The sequence below is a fragment of the Ranitomeya imitator genome, chromosome 1, assembly GCF_032444005.1.
Source record: "Ranitomeya imitator isolate aRanImi1 chromosome 1, aRanImi1.pri, whole genome shotgun sequence".
In the NCBI taxonomy this organism is placed as follows: Eukaryota; Metazoa; Chordata; class Amphibia; order Anura; family Dendrobatidae; genus Ranitomeya; species Ranitomeya imitator.
This window is the reverse complement of record NC_091282.1, coordinates 1033857214-1033874166: the sequence shown is the minus strand read 5'-3', so window position 1 is coordinate 1033874166 and position 16953 is coordinate 1033857214. Positions and strand designations below refer to the sequence as shown.

General features: G+C 43.5%; 1 protein-coding gene across 1 annotated transcript in view; it reads right to left on the bottom strand.

Annotated features, from left to right (window-relative positions):
* ARHGAP10 (Rho GTPase activating protein 10) overlaps positions 1-16953 on the bottom strand; it is a 392295-nt gene that overhangs the window by 17135 nt on the left and 358207 nt on the right. The gene's annotated exons all lie outside the window — the stretch shown is intronic.

Genomic DNA, 16953 nt, shown 5'->3' with positions numbered 1-16953 from the left:
GCTCAGTAGAGAAGCAGTGCTGTTGAGTTGGTGTCCATTTTGGTGGAGTCGGTATAAAATAAACAGACTCCTAAAATATTATATAATAAATTGGGTACAGTAGTACAATGCAGGATGTGCTGTAAATGCTTTCATAAGAATTTGGAAAAGTTTTGAAATGTCCTATAAATGTCTGTTCAGTTCCTGATCTCAGGATCTCGGCTTTTAGTTGAGATGAAACTGTGCTGCACTTTATGTACATGCTCCATAGTGAGGCAGTGCTGTGGGGTCAGAGTCGAGAGTTAGGGAAATTGAAGAGTCGGAGTCAGAGTCGGTGCTTTTGCTTATCGACTTCACAGCCCTGCTATGGATATTAGAATATTGGCATTACCCAATTCCATGATGGTCACAGTTGTTCTGAAACCACATGTGGATTATTGCCTTTTTCAGGGACAATCATTATATCTTAATTCAATAACAACCAGTCCAAATTTTAAAGAGAACACAGTTAGTAAAATGACTGTAAATCAGATTTGTGTGTTACATTTTTTTAAAGCTTTTTAGCAATGTTTATTTTTCATATCATGAATTATACTTTCTGTGCTGTACAGATGACTTTTCAGCAGCCTCATTAACACTAGAGGCAGGATCAAAATGACAAGTAACATCTCTATATACAGCTGATAACACAGGATCCACCAATAGGCAATGTGACAGCTCTCCCCTCCCTTCCCAATGACCTTTGCACTCACTCATTAGATGCTGCAATGCAAAAGTTAGTGTCTGAATCAGTCGATTGTTGCTAATGTTCACATGAATTTCCTGAGACAGGAAATAGGAGTCTAAAATAGCCCCAGTGGCCAGTGTAAAAACTGCAAGATTTCTCATTTTTAACACAGATTGTGATACAAAAAAAGTACATTTAACGCCAAATCACGATTTAAACTATTAGGAATTTTAAAAGAACTCCTCGACACTATCTCAGAATTCAACACATCGGCCCTAGTAATAAAAAAGCTTGCTTAAAGATCACTTCAGTATTTCTAGTCTGACATGTGAGGAGAAGACTACATTTAGCTACTCACGTTAGACGACCAAGATAAATTGACAGGATATGCCATAAATATCTGGGACACACAGCTCATTCCAGAATGGGCACTTGCTGACCCCTGTCTTGCCTTATGAGGCATCCGCTGATTGCTGCATACTGGTTGAGAATAGATGGAGAGTTGTCCATCCAGTCCTGATGTTTTCATGACTCGGTCTTCCATCTCTCCATTCATTCTCCCCTTGGATGCGGAACAGCAGAGAGGCGAACGTATATAAAGGATTGGCCAGGCCTTTGTGCTCTGAATGCCTGGACTTGATTTGAACAATCAATCTGTACTGATAGAAGAGTCCCTTTAATACTTTCTGATCACTTTCCATTAAACTCATTAGCACAAAGGGATTACAATACAAGAAAACACGTCTACAATGATTGATGACACAAAGTCACACCACTTACAACAGGTGAAACTCCCTTTCCCTGCAAAACAAGCTTTCCACATATCACAAAGTAACTGTACTATAGAGGTCAATGAGACAGAATATTTATTGCAGCCTGGCAAAGTCTCTCTCTAAATGTTGTTATAGAAGCCTTCCCATGAAGATTAATTTTTAGATCTGTTTCTATGTGTATGCAGTGTAGTGTATTTGTGTTACTATATTCACCTCCCGTCACTTTCTACAGGATCCAGCACCGCTCTGCTCCTCTTCTCAGTGACGTCACCCCTCTGCAGACTCTGGGCCTCACTGCGCTCTGCGTGACCTGGAAGTAGTGAATACCACAAAAGCCTATGGACTGTAAGAACAAGGCTCCATTGGCTTACATTGTAAAAGGCTTCCAACTCACACATAGAGACTGAAGTGTGGCGACACTGCTGAGAAGAGAAGTAGAAAGACACAGGCTCCCAGAGACAGAGGCTTTTTGAAGTGCATTGAACAGCAAGGTGGATTGCTGCTGAGTGGAAAAAAAAATCTCTTTAAATCTTCAGCTTAGCGAGTGTGACCTGAGTGTAAGTGCGAACGGCGGTAAGTGTGACCGGTGATTCAGCGAAGAGGTATTTGGAAAACCTTTAACAAATACCTGTGTGAATTGGTGTGAGTTGCTGAACTGGGAATATCTATATTCACAAGGGGTTAATTTAGTGTGGGGGGCTCATAATTAAGGGTTTATAAGGGGCAGCTGGTTGGGGCTCAAGTCCTTTTTGGAAGTGCATTGAACAGCAAGGTGCATTGCTGCTGAGGGGAAAAAGAAAAAAAATCTCTTCAAATCTCCAGCTTAGCGAGTGTGACCTGAGCGTAAGTGCGAACGGCGGTAAGTGTAACTTGTGATTCAGTGACTTTGGATTCAGGGAGTTTCTAAGGGAGGAATTACTGAATTGCTAGTTGTATTTTATTAATAATTTGCATTTATTTTTTTATTTAATGTTTCTGTGTGGTGCAATCCCCATTAGGAAATGTGCTCCACTATTGCTAATGCCATCCAGTACACATCTTGCCATGTATGCAGTCCTTGATCAGCCGGTCGAGGGTGCATACTGCTGTGCGAGATGTGAGCACGTTGTGCATTTGGAAGCCCAGATTCTGAATCTAAATATGCAGCTGGCAACACTGAGATCCACTGACAATATGGAAAGGAGTCTTCTGCTCACTGAGCAGGCACTCAATGGGATAGATGGGGGGGGGGATGGTAGGATGGAGCTGCAGGACAGTGAAGCAGCAAGCTGGGTGACAGAAGGCCGGGTAGAGGGAAGAGTGCCAGGGAGGCTAGTCCTGATCTGGGCACACCCCAATAAGTATGCTAAGTTGGCAGATGAGGGGGGTGCCAGTAGAGGGGTAGCACTGCTGCAGCCAGGCATGTCCTCTGAAAGTTGGAGGAGTGACTGCTACAGTAAGGAGGGAAATAGGAGAGTAGGGCAGGCCAGACAGGTGCTGGTAGTGGGGGATTCAATTATTAGGGGAACAGATAGGGAAATCTGTCACAAAGACAGGGATCGTCGAAGTGTGCTGCCTACCTGGCGCTCGAGTCCGACACATCGCTGATCGGGTGGACAGATTACTGGGAGGGGCTGGTGAGGACCCGGCGGTCATGGTGCACATTGGCAAAAATGACAAAGTTGGAGGTAGGTGGAAGGTCCTTAAAGATAATTTCAGGGAATTAGGCTGCAAGCTGAAAGCAAGGACCTCCAACGTGGCATTTTCCGAAATACTGCCTGTACCACGTGCCACCCCAGAGAGGCAACAGGAGATTAGGGAGGTTAATAAGTGGCTCAAGAATTTGTGTAGGATGGAGGGGTTTGGGTTCCTACACAACTGGGCCGACTTCTCAGTTGGCTACAGGTTCTATGCTAGGGACGGGTTTCACCTCAATGGGGAAGGTGCAGCTGTGCTGGGGGAGAAAATGGCTAAAAGGTTGAAGGAGTGTTTAAACTAGGGATTGGGGGGGAGGGTATTCAATTTATGGGAGGGGAAGATAGTGCAGATAGAGACCTGGGCACAAATAAGGAAGTTGGGGGTGGCGATGGCATGGGTTGGGAGGGTTAGAACAAGTAATAATTTAAGAAAAAATAGAGGTACAGAGAGATACATAAAGTGCATGTATACTAATGCCAGAAGTCTCGCCAACAAAATGGACGAATTAGAATTAATGTTGTTGGAGGATAATTATGACATGGTGGGGATATCTGAAACATGGCTGGATGAGAGCCATGACTGAGCTGTTATCTTACAGGGCTATAGTCTGTTCAGAAATGACCGAACGGATAAGCAAGGGGGAGGTGTGTGTCTATATGTAAAATCGTCCTTAATACCCATCCTGCGTGATAATATAGGTGAATATAATGAAAATGTAGAGTCCCTGTGGTTGGAGATAAGGGGAGGGGGAAAAATAATAAATTACTGATAGGGGTTAGTTATAAGTCTCCAAAAATAATGGAAGCAACTGAGAATATCCTCAAAGCAAATAGATGAAGCTGCGACTCAAGGAGAAGTCATTATTATGGGGGAACGTCAACTACCCTGAAAAAGATTGGGGAACAGAAACCTGCAGTTCCAGCAAAGGTAATCAGGGCCCAACAAGAAGGGGGGCACTGCTAGACCTAATATTAACCAACAGGCCAGACCACATAGCAAATATAAGGGTTGGGGGTTACTTGGGGAATAGTGATCACAAAATACGTACGCTACTCACCTGGTAGCAGTGTTTTTTCAGGAGCCATGACAGCACAACGAGAGAGGGGATCCGCCCTTCAGGGACAGGAAACCTCAGACATAAAAAGGGCGGCACCTCACTCCCCCGCCAGTTGGTTTACAGAGTATGAAAGGACCTTCTAGGTTAGTAGCACATAAACAATATTAATATATGGTACAATTCACCCAGTGAATAAACTTAGGAATTTTTCTAAAGGAAGTGTTGAACCCATAAACAAAGAGGGTAGGGAATATAAGGGTGCTGTCATGGCTCCTGAAAAAACACTGCTACCAGGTGAGTAGCGTACGTATTTATTCAGTCGCCATGACAGCACAACGAGAGACTTTCAGAGAAGTGAAAAAGTGACTAGGGAGGGATAATAGCTTCCAGCACCCTTCTCCCAAACGTGAGGTCGGAGGAGCCACCTAGATCTAATCTATAGTGTCTAAGAAAGGTGGATGGAGAAGACCATGTGGCCGCCTTACAGATGTCCTCAATCGATACTTCTGCTCTCTCAGCCCAGGATGTGGCTACCGCACGAGTGGAGTGTGCCTTTATACCTTCTGGAATTTCCACGCCACCTGCGGTATAAGCAAGAGATATCGCCTCCCTAATCCATCTGGCTAGGGTATTTTTTGATACTCTAAGTCCCTTCCTAACCCCCTGGTAGGATAAAAATAAAGCGTGGTCTTTTTTCCAGGTGTCTGTTACCGAAATGTATCTGAGAAGGCACCTACGTACGTCCAAACAATGAAATCTCTGCTCCTTATTGTTAGAGGGATTAGGACAAAATGAAGGTAGGATCACCTCCTGGGATCTATGAAATTTTGAGGCAACCTTTGGAAGATAAAGAGGGTCAGGCCTCATCACCACTCCATCTTCCAAAAATTGCATATATGGACGTTGCCTGGATAATGCCTGAAGATCACTAACCCTTCTTGCCGATGTAAGGGCAACTAAGAGGGCTGTTTTGACCGACAGGATCTTGATTGGAACAGAGTCAATAGGCTCGAACGGAGCTTGTGTTAGAGCCGAGAGCACAAGATTTAGATCCCATGGCACTATCTTTTGTTTAACAACCGGCCTGGATCTGGTGACCGCTTTGAAAAACCTTGTTATCCAGTGATTACTGGCTATGTTGGAATTATATAGTGCCCCTAGAGCTGAAACCTGAACTCTAAGGGTGCTGGTGGCTAAGCCTAACTCTAGGCCCTTCTGTAAAAATTCTAGGATTTGAGCAATATCAGGTTTTTGATTGATTTGTGCTCCTGAACTTGATAGGAACTTCCTCCATACCCTAACATAAATGCTAGTCGTGGAGGCTTTCCTACTTTTAAGTAGAGTATTTACAAGATTTTGGGAGAATCCCTTTCCTTTCAGAAGTGACCTCTCAAGTTCCACGCTGTCAGGTGCAAGTTGGTTACTCGTGGATGCAAGACTAGACCCTGGGAAAGGAGGTCCGGTATTTCTGGGAGGATCCATGGCTGGGAAATGGACATGCTTCTCAACCATGGGAACCATGACCTTCTGGGCCAGAACGGGGCTATTAAAATCACTCGGGCTCCGTCTTCCCGAATTTTCCTCAGAACTATAGGAATGAGATTCAGAGGAGGGAAAGCGTAGGCGAGACTGAAATTCCAGGGGATCAGAAGAGCGTCGACTGCGTACGGGTTGTCCCTTGGGTCTAGGGAACAGAATTGATGGAGTTTCTTGTTTCCTCGACTGGCAAACAGATCTATCTCTTGACATCCCCACAACCGTACGATCTGATTGAAGACAGCCGGTTTTAGAGACCAGTCCCCTTGTTTGAGCTCGTTGCGGTTTAAGTAATCGGCCATGGTATTTAGATTTCCCTTTATATGAAGGGCCGTAAGGGAGAGCAGGTGATTTTCGGCCATCTGAAAAATATGATTTGTAACGTTCATTAATGACCTAGACCGTGTACCTCCTTGGTGGTTCACATAAGCAACGGTCACCTGGTTGTCAGAGAGTAGTCTAACATGTCTACCCTGCAGAGGTACAAGGAACCTATCTAAGGCGCGTTCTACCGCCATCAATTCCTTCAGATTGGAGGACGTGTCTCGCTCAGATTGGGACCACAGACCCTGAATGTAATTGTCTTCCCAGTGTGCCCCCCAACCCGTGGGGCTAGCATCAGTTGTTATCACTCGTGTTATCTGATTTGTCCAAGGTACACCTCTACGAAGATTAGGGATGTGCGTCCACCAACTTAGGGAACCCGTGGCCTCTACAGATAGGGAAAATTTTTTATCAAGGTTAGCGCCCAGCCGCCGAAAATTATGCAGAACATCCCATTGCAGAGACCTGGAGTGAAACTGTGCCCACATCACCGCCGGAAAACAAGAAGTAAGTGAACCTAAGAGTGACATAGCATTTCTTAAGGAGACTACGGGATTATTAATTGCTCTGGAGGCCAGCCGATGAATAGAATCGACTTTTGAGTCTGGCAGGCGACATTCCTGCTGACCCGAATCCACCGTAAGACCCAAAAACTGCTGTGACGTTGAGGGCTGAAGACGCGACTTTTTGAGATTGATAATCCATCCTAAGTTGTGTAATGCTGCTATCACTTTCTCCAACTGCTCTTTACAGTGTGACTCTGAACGCCCAACAATCAATAAATCATCCAGGTAGGGAATTATTAGTATGTTTTGCTCATGAAGGTGTGCCATAACCTCTACCATAATCTTAGTGAAAACCCGAGGTGCGACTGCAACACCAAAAGGGAGTGCCCGATATTGAAAGTGCTCTACTGTGCCGGCAAGAGAAACCGCCACCCTGAGAAAGCGCTGATGAGTTGCATGTATCGGGACATGGTAATAGGCGTCTTTCAGATCTAAGACAACCATGAAGCAATTGTGAAAAAGAAGCTTTATTGCAGACTTCACAGATTCCATTTTAAAGGATGGGACCAGCAGGAATACATTCAGGCCCTTTAGATTGATGATGGTACGATATGATCCATCTGGCTTCTTTATCAGGAATAAAGGGGAGTAAAACCCCGTACCTTGTTCCTTCGTAGGTACTTTAACGAGAACCCCCTTTTTTTGGAGATCTCGAACTTCTGACTCCAACGCCAATTGTTCTGCGGGAGAAGAACGGATAGGGGTTAATTTAAATTTGTCCTGGGGGGTATGGTGGAATTGGAACTTTAACCCCTCTTTAATGATACTGAGTATCCATGGACTATTGGTGATTTTCAACCAGGCTGGGTAGAAGGCCAACAGCCTACCGCCCACCTGGTCCGCCAGTCATTGAGGCTTTTTAGAGTCTCTAGAGGAGTTAAACATATAACCTCTACCTCTTCTTCTATAAGAGTTATATCTGGTCGAATCTCTATTTGAATCTCTGTCCGATCTTCGGCGATACAGCCCTCCTCTGTTGTAGTCTCGTCTATAGAAGGGTCTTGTTAGAAGAGGGAATCGCTTTTTATTGTCACCTGCTTTTTCTAGAAGCTCATCCAGGACTGGGCCAAACAAATGAACCCCCTCACAGGGGATGCCACATAGTTTCGATCTGGCCTGTAAGTCTCCTGGCCAGCATTTTATCCAAAGAGCTCTACGGGCCGCATTAGACAGTGCTGATGACCTTGCAGCTAGCCTAACGGAATCGGCTGACGCATCCGAAGGGAAGGCTGCTGCATCCTGAATCATAGACATAGATGATAGGATCTCGCACCTAGGAACCTTATCCTTGAGCTGGTCTTCTAGATTACCCAACCATACCATCAACGACCGGGCAGAGCAGGTGGCCGCAATCGCCGGTCTCAGGGAACCTGCTGATGTTTCCCAAGCTCCTTTAAGGAATACCTCAGCTTTCCTAGCAAGCGGGTCCTTTAGGTTTCCCAGATCCTCAAATGGGAGAGACGTTTTTTACAAGCTTTGGCCACCGCCGCATCCAGTTTCGGGACCTTGTCCCAGGAGGAAGAAGCCTCTTCCTCAAAGGGATATCTTCTTTTGAATGCTGGTGGGAGTGACCCCTTCCTTTCGGGTTTCTTCCATTCTCTCGTAATCAGTGATTTAACTTTATCAACTACCGGAAATACTCTTTTGGATTTGCGATCTATGCCTTTAAACATTATGTCCTGAATGGAACATTCCGCCTGGGTCTCCTCAATGCCCATGGTGTTGTTGACAGCTTTGACTAAGCGGTTAATCCTATCAAGTGATAGACAGGCTCGACTAGATTCCATGTCCTCTGATGATGATGACGGATGAGAATCCGAGCTTACACCACCCGTGTCTGAATCCACATCTGAGGCTGGGGATAATATCTCCTTCCTCTTTTTTGAAACTGACTTCTGAGACCTCATGGAATCTCTGACCTCCTGTCTAACCAGATCCCTAAGAGTAGACGTAAGGTCAGGGGCCTCGTCCTCAATTAACCGTTGAATGCAGATGCTACACAATTTCTTTTCATGTCCATCTGGAAGTGGCTCCGTACAGATGGCACACTCCCTATGTTTGGATTTGGACACAGATTTCCTCCCCTAATAAGGAGAGAGGGAATACAAGGAGGGACAGCTATCAGAAACGTACTTTCACGAAGCTCACTTACCCATCCCTGCAGCGAAAGGTACCGTGATCGGGGGGTCCTTCTTAGCCGGAGATCTCTTACAGCCTGAGGACTTAGTTGATTTCTGAGCCTCTTTAGCTCTACCAGCGCGACTACTGCCACTAGAACGCCGCTGGGAGCTGCTCAAAGGCTGTTCAGGTTGCTGCTGCTGCTCACCGCCCAGCTGCGGTGTTCCTTCCAGAGACTCCATATTGGAAATGGTGGACAGGAACAAGCTGCGGCTTCAGTACGCCGTTTAAATTCCTCCCCCTGGGTACTACCCCCGGATGGGGGCCAGCAGGGAAATCACTTGCCGACGCCCGGTACTGCACTGGTAGGGTCGTGACCGCTAGGCGTCCACTTAAAGCGCTGGACCCCTCGTGGCCAGAAAATCCCTCCCCAGACGCCGGGCGCCGCCATTAGCCAGAAGAAGTCGCTACCGCGCATGCGCGGCCGCGTCATCACCCCGCGCCGCTCGCGACGTCATCCGGACACGCCTCTTCCGGACGCCGCTGCGGCGCTGAGAGCGGACGCGCCGGACAAGGACGGCAGCTCTCCCTAGCCACCGCAGACCCCGGCGCAAGAGGCGGACCGACCTCGGAGGCCCCAGCAGAAGCGGCACCCTGGAGACCCCCAGGTAAAAAGCAGCTGTCGTAGAAGCAAGGCCCTTAATGCCTCGGGCCGCTTCCTCCTGCCGACACCTACACCAACAGTACCCCTGCCGTGTGGTGCTTCCATCTACCTGACCAGGCCGAGGTAGGGGGACCCCGCTACCTGCATCGGTCTGTCAGGCGTGGGATAAATTCTTTCTTCGACCCTCTTCTCGGGGCCTGTCTAAAGAGGTTCCACTGTCAGGGACAGGAAACCAACTGGCGGGGGAGTGAGGTGCCGCCCTTTTTATGTCTGAGGTTTCCTGTCCCTGAAGGGCGGATCCCCTCTCTCGTTGTGCTGTCATGGCGACTGAATAAATAATAAGTTTTCATGTATCCTTTAATAAGATGTGTAGTAGAGGGGTTACAAGGACACTAAACTTCAGGAGGGCAAATTTCCAACAGATGAGAGATGATCTTGGTGCAATTAACTGGGACGATATCCTGAGACGTTAAAATACACAAAGAAAATGGGAGACGTTTATTAGCATCCTGGATAGGACCTGTGCACAGTATATACCGTATGGGAATAAACATACTAGAAATAGGAGGAAATCAATATGGCTAAATAGAGCTGTAAGGGGCGCAATAAGTGACAAAAAGAAAGCATTTAGAGAATTAAAGGAAGCAGGTAGTGATGAGGCATTAAATAAATACAGAAAATTAAATAAATTCTGTAAAAAGCAAATCAAGGCAGCAAAAATTGAGACAGAGACTCCGTGCCAGAGAGAGTAAAAATAATCCCAAAATATTCTTTAACTACGTAAATAGTAAGAAACTAAAAAATGATAGTGTTGGCCCCCTTAAAAATAGTCTGGGTGAAATGGTGGATGAGAATGAGGAAAAAGCCAATATGCCAAATGACTTTTTTTCATCAGTATTTACACAAGAAAATTAAATGGCAGACAATATGATCAGTGATAACAAAAATTCCCCTTTAAATGTCACCTGCTTAACCCAGCTGGAAGTACGGCATCGTCTAAAAATCACTAAAATTGACAAATCTCCGGGCCTGGATGGGATACACCCCCGAGTACTTCAGGAACTAAGTACAGTCATTGATAGACCATTATTTTTAATCCTTAAAGACTTCATAATAACACGGTCTGTACCACAGGACTGGCGTATAGCAAATATGTTGCCAATATTCAAAAAGGGGACAAAAACTGAACTCGGAAATTATAGGCCAGTAAGTTTAACCTCTACTGTGGGTAAAATCCTGGAGGGCATTCTAAGGGATGCTATACTGGAGTATCTGAAGAGGAATAACCTCATGACCCAGTATCAGTACGGGTTTACTAGGGACCGTTCATGTCAGACTAATCTGATCAGCTTCTATGAAGAGGTAAGTTCCGGACTGGACCAAGGGAACCCAGTGGACGTAGTGTATATGGACTTTTCAAAAGCTTTTGATACGGTGCCACACAAAAGGTTGATACATGAAATGAGAATAATGGGAATAGGGGAAAATATGTGTAAGTGGGTTAGGAGCTGCCTCAGGGATAGGAAACAAAGGGTGGTTATTAATGGAGCACACTCGGACTGGGTCGCGATTAGCAGTGGGGTATCACAGGGGTCAGTAATGGGCCCTCTTCTTTTTAACATATTTATTAATGACCTTGTAGGGGGCATTCATAGCAGAATTTCAATATTTGCAGATGGCACTAAACTCTGCAGGGTAATCAATACAGAGGAGGACAATTTTATATTACAGGATGATTTATGTAAACTAGAAGCTTGGGCTGATAAATGGCAAATGAGCTTTAATGGGGATAAATGTAAGGTCATGCACTTGGGTAGAACTAATAAGATGTATAACTATGTGCTTAATTCTAAAACTCTGGGCAAAACCGTCAATGAAAAAGACCTGGGTGTATGGGTGGATGACAAACTCCTATTCAGTGGCCAGTGTCAGGCAGCTGCTACTAAGGCAAATAAAATAATGGGATGCATTAAAAGAGGCATAGATGCTCATGAGGACAACATAATTTTACCTCTATACAAGTAACTAGTTCGACCACACTTAGATTACTGTGTACAGTTCTGGTCTCCGGTGTATAAGAAAGACATAGCTGAACAAGAGCGGGTGCAGAGAAGAGCGACCAAGGTTATTAGAGGACTGGGGGGTCTGCAATACCAAGATAGGTTATTACACTTTGGGGTTATTTAGTTTGGAAAAACGAAGGCTAAGGGGTGATCTTATGTTAATGTATAAATATATGAGGGGACAGTACAAAGACCTTTCTGATGATCTTTTTAATCATAGACCTGAAACAGGGACAAGAGGGCCTCCTCTACATCTGGAGGAAAGAAGGTTTAAGCATAATAACAGACGCGGATTCTTTACTGTAAGAGCAGTGAGACTATGGAACTCTCTGCCGTATGATGTTGTAATGAGTGATTCATTACTTAAATTTAAGAGGGGACTGGATGCCTTTCTTGAAAATATAATGTTGCAGGGTATATATACTAGATTCCTTGATAGGGCGTTGATCCAGGGAACTAGTGTGATTGCCGTATGTGGAGTCGGGAAGGAATTTTTTACCCAATGTGGAGCTTACTGTTTGCCACATGGGTTTTTTTTGCCTTCCTCTGGATCAACATGTCAGGGCATGTTAGGTTAGGCTATGGGTTGAACTAGATGGACTTAGTCTTCCTTCAACCTTAATAACTATGTTGCTATGTAGGTGAGTATATAGTAACACACATACACAGATTTATTTAAAAAAAAAAAAATCTTCAGGGGAGGGCTTCTTCCCATAAACATTGGCAAAATGCTGTCCACATAATCGTGTACAAAAAACAAAATATCTACCATCAGAAGATAAAAACAGTGAAGAAAGTGACAAGTATCCGCTTTTTAATTATTACAAAATAATATAGATAATACATCACCTTTAATGAAAACCAGTATCACCCCATCCAGTTCTAAGCACAATTAATGCTTGGTCTCTCAAGGTAGTCGTTATGCATGACAATAATTAAAACAGTATACCCCGAAGATATCTTTCATCATTTGTAGCTGGAACTGGGCTTCTATATTCAGCTACTGTTTGCATCAACTTTTCCACAGAAACCTGACAGCCACCACACTTCTATGTAGCAAGGTTTCTCCACTTTTGCAAAAAGTTGAAAATTTTGGTGCAAAAATGGTGACAAAATTTTAATTATGTGGAAAAAGTCTTCACAAATTCCCCCCAGAATGTCCAGTTTCTATCTGGACTGCGTAGATATCAAACATGAAAAAGAAAAAGTCATTGGCATCCACCCGACGCCGATTATTTGCACCAGCTATAAGTCAGAATCCGATGCTCTCTTACTTTCCCAACATTTTCACGATGAGCTTGTATATGCCAAATCAATTGATAAAATGGCTTCCTTGCCTTGAATACATATGCTGTAGGAGCTGACACTCCCTTTAAGTGATATAAGGGCTGGAATTGAACGAAAGACAAGGAAATATTTTTATTGCAACTTTTAATTAAATTCTCCAGGACATCCCGCCCTGGGTCACCACAATGCTCCGCAGCAATGTAATTGTTTCCTAATACCATACTGAGCCCTCCGATATCAAATGAGCCTTCAACTGCTGAAAGGCAGCAAATAACCAGCACGTGAAGGGATGAGACGAGCCAGAAAGAAACATTTTAGTAAGGGATTAGATGGGTTGTAAAGCATTGCATTACAAGTAATAACCCTTCCTCCACTTTTAGGAAGAGATAGGTAACCAATTACTGTAAAAAGATTTAAGTGGATATCTGGATTGTAACCACGGCAACAGCAAGAAAGAGTAGTTCAATGTTGAGAACCTCAGAGAGGGTTACAGACGTCTATGTAAAAACAGCAGTCAAAATCCAGTGATACAGATCAACGGAGACTTTTACCAAGAACCCAAGTGCCATCGTCATTCATTTTACCTGATCATTATCGAGATAGATGGGGTCCGCCTCGAAGATTTAGGGAAATATATGTACAGCTCATCTCTTGGCTGAGTAAATAGCAGATATAACAGAGCACATACTGTATATTGTATAACATGGTTTACCTTTATTTTTTATCAGCAGGCTGAAATAGTTTCTTAAAAGGGAAGTAATCATAAAAAAATGATCTATTAAAAAAAAAAAAACAACGCAAAAACCTAGTTAAAGTTTACATTTTTATTATCTCACAATCTATGTTAAAAATAAAATCTTTTTTACTCATTCTACTGGGACTTTTTTGTAGACTATAACTTTGTGTTTCAGGAAACAACATGTGCACATAGCCACAATGTTCAGATCTTAACCTTTTTAGTATTGAAGTCTCTAATGAGTGTGTTTAAAGGTCATTAATGAAGGGAGGAGAAGGTCAGCTGTGACATCACCTGTTGTGATTGGTGGATTTTGTGTTATCAGCTGCGTAAAGAGGTGTTACCCGTCACTGTAATCCTGCTGATAAGGAGCCAGTTAAAACTCTTCCAGAAGTATAAAATGGACCCAAGTAGCCGTTGTAAAAATTGAAAGATGCATAGTTTAATTATTATTATTATTTTTTAATACGGATCCTGACTTGAACAAAAACAAAACAAAAAGCATTGCCAGAAAGTCTTAAAAATATTTCAAAGGCAAGTGTGAAAATAGCAAGATTACCATTTTTTTTTTAAATAAAGATCATGAACGAAAAGCCATTTTTTAAATTTAATTTTATTTTAATGTAGCACACACAAAAAAATGTATAAATTTAAAATAGTCGGTCATGTCTTGATGATCGATTCCCTTTACGATTTGCAGATGTTTCAAGTAAAACTATTTTTCCGATTTGAAAAGTTTCTATTTCAAAAATTACTAACCAGTTTTGTTACTGCACAAACTATTCCTCCAACTCATGTTCATTACTTTTACTGATTAGGAAACCTTCTAGAACAAAGAAATGGAAGTACGTACCTTCACCTAATTGAATCCTTGGTTTATCGCTAACAGGCTTAACCCTTTCAAAGCTAACAAACCCCAAAGAAGAATCAGTAAGACAGTCTCCACCCAACATGTAACTTATAATGCAAGTTCATAAAAGCAAGCACACACCCATACAAACTTCATAAAAAATACTTTTAAAAAGTAGAATGGAAAGTGCTGATAATCTTAAATGTAGCCTGTAGTGTTGAGCCTGCAGAGATTGCCTAACAAACAGGCAATCCCTGCATGTGTTAAGGCTCTTGAATAGCCGCAAGACATGTAGACGTGGGGATTAAAACATATTTCTCCAACACTCCGAAGACACTTAGCACCCGAGCATGCTCATATAACACCTTATCTGAGCATGTCATACGATGGCAATCATACCAGAAATGATTTGCTCCTGCTATTGTCATGTGACCTACCTACTGTATACAGAACCAAAAGTCTTTTTAAAATGGGATCTAAAGAAATGTTTGGCTCCATGTTGACAAAGCAGCTTCTCTTCTGCTCTGACTGCGGGGAGCCAAGCTCTCAATAAGCATGGCATCAGCAGTGATGTCCTGTCCACAGAAGATCAGAAGTGAAAGAGCTGCTCTGCGGATGTGAAGTCAAATGATGCCTGAGAATTGCTCCATGGGCCGGAACACAAATAAAAATAAAATAACAAAAGTGGGTAGAACTGCATGTATTACATTGCTTAGCCCTTTACTGACTCATGATAATACGAGATGAAAAAGTCACTTGTAAATAAGAAGAGTAATGTCACGCACCACAATATGGATACTTTCTTGTTGAGCGTCTACTCTCTTCATGATACATTGATTTTGCATGATGCAGAAAGTGTATGTTTCTGCTATTTGACGATTATTGTCAGAAGCTACTTATCGGGACCCAGACAGCAGATACAGTGGGGCAAAAAAGTATTTAGTCAGTCAGCAATAGTGCAAGTTCCACCACTTAAAAAGATGAGAGGCGTCTGTAATTTACATCATAGGTAGACCTCAACTATGGGAGACAAACTGAGAAAAAAAAATCCAAAAAATCACATTGTCTGTTTTTTTAACATTTTATTTGCATATTATGGTGGAAAATAAGTATTTGGTCAGAAACAAAATGTCATCTCAATACTTTGTAATATATCCTTTGTTGGCAATGACAGAAGTCAAACGTTTTCTGTAAGTCTTCACAAGGTTGCCACACACTGTTGTTGGTATGTTGGCCCATTCCTCCATGCAGATCTCCTCTAGAGCAGTGATGTTTTTGGCTTTTCGCTTGGCAACACGGACTTTCAACTCCCTCCAAAGGTTTTCTATAGGGTTGAGATCTGGAGACTGGCTAGGCCACTCCAGGACCTTGAAATGCTTCTTACGAAGCCACTCCTTCGTTGCCCTGGCGGTGTGCTTTGTATCATTGTCATGTTGAAAGACCCAGTCACGTTTCATCTTCAATGCCCTTGCTGATGGAAGGAGGTTTGCACTCAAAATCTCACGATACATGGCCCCATTCATTCTTTCATGTACCCGGATCAGTCATCCTGGCCCCTTTGCAGAGAAACAGCCCCAAAGCATGATGTTTCCACCACCATGCTTTACAGTAGGTATGGTGTTTGATGGATGCAACTCAGTATTCTTTTTCCTCCAAACACGACAAGTTGTGTTTCTACCAAACAGTTCCAGTTTGGTTTCATCAGACCATAGGACATTCTCCCAAAACTCCTCTGGATCATCCAAATGCTCTCTAGCAAACTTCAGACGGGCCCGGACATGTACTGGCTTAAGCAGTGGGACACGTCTGGCACTGCAGGATCTGAGTCCATGGTAGCGTAGTGTGTTACTTATGGTAGGCCTTGTTACATTGGTCCCAGCTCTCTGCAGTTCATTCACTAGGTCCCCCCGCGTGGTTCTGGGATTTTTGCTCACCGTTCTTGTGATCATTCTGACCCCACGGGGTGGGATATTGCGTGGAGCCCCAGATCGAGGGAGATTATCAGTGGTCTTGTATGTCTTCCATTTTCTAATTATTGCTCCCACTGTTGATTTCTTCACTCCAAGCTGGTTGGCTATTGCAGATTCAGTCTTCCCAGCCTGGTGCAGGGCTACAATTTTGTTTCTGGTGTCCTTTGACAGCTCTTTGGTCTTCACCATAGTGGAGTTTGGAGTCAGACTGTTTGAGGGTGTGCACAGGTGTCTTTTTATACTGATAACAAGTTTAAACAGGTGCCATTACTACAGGTAATGAGTGGAGGAAAGAGGAGACTCTTAAAGAAGAAGTTACAGGTCTGTGAGAGCCAGAAATCTTGATTGTTTGTTTCTGACCAAATACTTATTTTCCACCATAATATGCAAATAAAATGATAAAAAAAACAGACAATGTGATTTTCTGGATTTTTTTTTCTCAGTTTGTCTCCCATAGTTGAGGTCTACCTATGATGTAAATTACAGACGCCTCTCATCTTTTTAAGTGGTGGAACTTGCACTATTGCTGACTGACTAAATACTTTTTTGCCCCACTGTACATGCTGCAGGAACCACAGACAGCTTATATTAGACACGGCCTGTATGATTTGAGCAGTGTTTGACTA